This window comes from Phanerochaete carnosa (genome assembly GCF_000300595.1).
Source record: "Phanerochaete carnosa HHB-10118-sp unplaced genomic scaffold PHACAscaffold_13, whole genome shotgun sequence".
Taxonomy (NCBI): domain Eukaryota; kingdom Fungi; phylum Basidiomycota; class Agaricomycetes; order Polyporales; family Phanerochaetaceae; genus Phanerochaete; species Phanerochaete carnosa.
The window spans coordinates 227868-229851 of record NW_006767640.1 but is presented as its reverse complement, the minus strand read 5'-3'; positions in this window follow the sequence as shown (position 1 = coordinate 229851).

Here is a 1984-nt window from a genome sequence, read left to right as displayed (position 1 = left end):
ACGAGGGAAGATCGAGAGTTGACAACGACAAAGTCAAAGCCTCTCGGGGCTCATAACCTCTAGAAACTCTTCGCAGTGAGTTTCTCACATGCAGGGCCCGGCTTCGACTGTCGGGCGCGCTTGAGGCTAGCAGAACGGACGCTCAGTCCGTAGCTCAGAAGAAGGGAAGTCTCTAAGATGTATTTACCTAGCAGAACGGACGCTCAGTCCGTACTGCAATACAGTCAGTACCCTACAGTGTCCATAATGAGAGGATATACGCACGCTCAGAAGAAGGGAAGTCTCTGAGCGTGCACGACAGGGAAAAGCAAGTAAATAAGGAAAGCGGCAGGTGCCTTAGCAACTGGTGAGTCAGGAACGAAATAACGAACGCGCTATCTAATAAAATACTGTCCAATAGGAATCTGAGTCATCCCGAGACATGTGCGTGCGAGCGCACGAGCCCAAAATCCAACAATATGTGTACTGCAGTCTCTGATGCTAGCTTCCAGAACCCAGACGTCATGCCAGTGTGATGTCGCATAGCTTCTGCCTTATTCTGAATGGTCTGTTGCCAGCGTTCTGCTCTGCCGTTCTGTTGTGGTGTCCGTGCCACTGATAGTTGACACTCTATTCCGCGTTCTGCTAGGAAATCGTCAAATTTGCGGCCTAAAAACTCCCCCCCACGGTCCGAACGTATAGCCTTGAGCTTTCGCTCGGCCTGTGTTTCCGCCCAAGCGACAAATTGCTTGAAGGCAGAGAAGGCGTCAGACTTCTGTTTCAGATACCAGACTAAACCAAATGAGGAATAGTCGTCGAGGGTGGTAAGGGCAAACTTGTACCCGTCAAGTGATAACGACGGATATTCGACAAGATCCATGTGAATTAAGTCGAGGGGATGATCCGCACGACTGTCAGACGCAGGAAAAGCATCGCGACAAGACTTCCCGAACTCGCACCCATCACAGGGAGTATCCCTGGTTGGAGCTGAGATTTTGTCCAGGACGCCTTTGACATTGCCAGGCAGTTGAACAACTGATTTCTTCCCGGCGTGTCCGAAGCGATGGTGCCACAAGGTATATGGATCGTCGGATTTGACCGACATTAATGTTTCTGGCTTAATCTCACTGGTCCTAGTGAGGACTTCAGCTTCTAGCCAATATAAACCTGACGACTTTTCATATTCGCCCTCCATTAAAACTGTCCGCTGTGTTGGGTCTGACCCATGGAGTAACTTAAACTTCTTGCCATCCATTTCAATATGGTGTCCATTATTGAGTGGCATTCTGGGTGCAAAGAACCGTTCTGCCGCTTCCGGTACGTATAATACGGTTTCTAACTGGATATGTTGAATTCGTCCATCTGTGAGACGATGTTGCAGAGCGATTTCACCGTGACCTTTGATTTCGATAGTCTGACCTTTGCCGGCCGTGTGTGCATGACCTGGCTTAGGGAATTCATGATACCGAATAAAGTCAGTTTTGTACGGTGTGACATGTGTTGTACAACCGCTGTCGACCATCCACTTAGACTTGACACCTGTAGCATAAAGAGAAACAGAGATGGATTCCTCTTCGATCCTAGCTACTACAGGTACATCGACTATTCATATGGTATTTACAGTCTGCGTGGTCGTCGCGGTATTGTCCTTTGCTTTGCCCTTCCCTTTTCCCTTTTTGCGCTTTCTGCCACCCTGCTGCTACTGCTGCGTGTTGTTGCCATTACCGGAACTCGAGCCAGAATTCGCTGGCTTTGTGTCCCAGTGCTGCTCCATCGTGTGATTCTTGCGACCACACTTCTCACATTTCTTGTCCAGGAGGGGCGCCTTCGAGACGTGCGCAATCTGAGTGTGGTTCGTGACGCGGCGCTGTTCCTCCTCGACTATCTTGAGCTTGATGAGCGCCGCTGTGAGCAGCGTAACATCAGTCTGCGCAGTGAGAATGGTACCAGCGATGGTTTGGTACGACTTGGGAAGAGCATTGATCATCAGCAGAGCAAGGAGCTG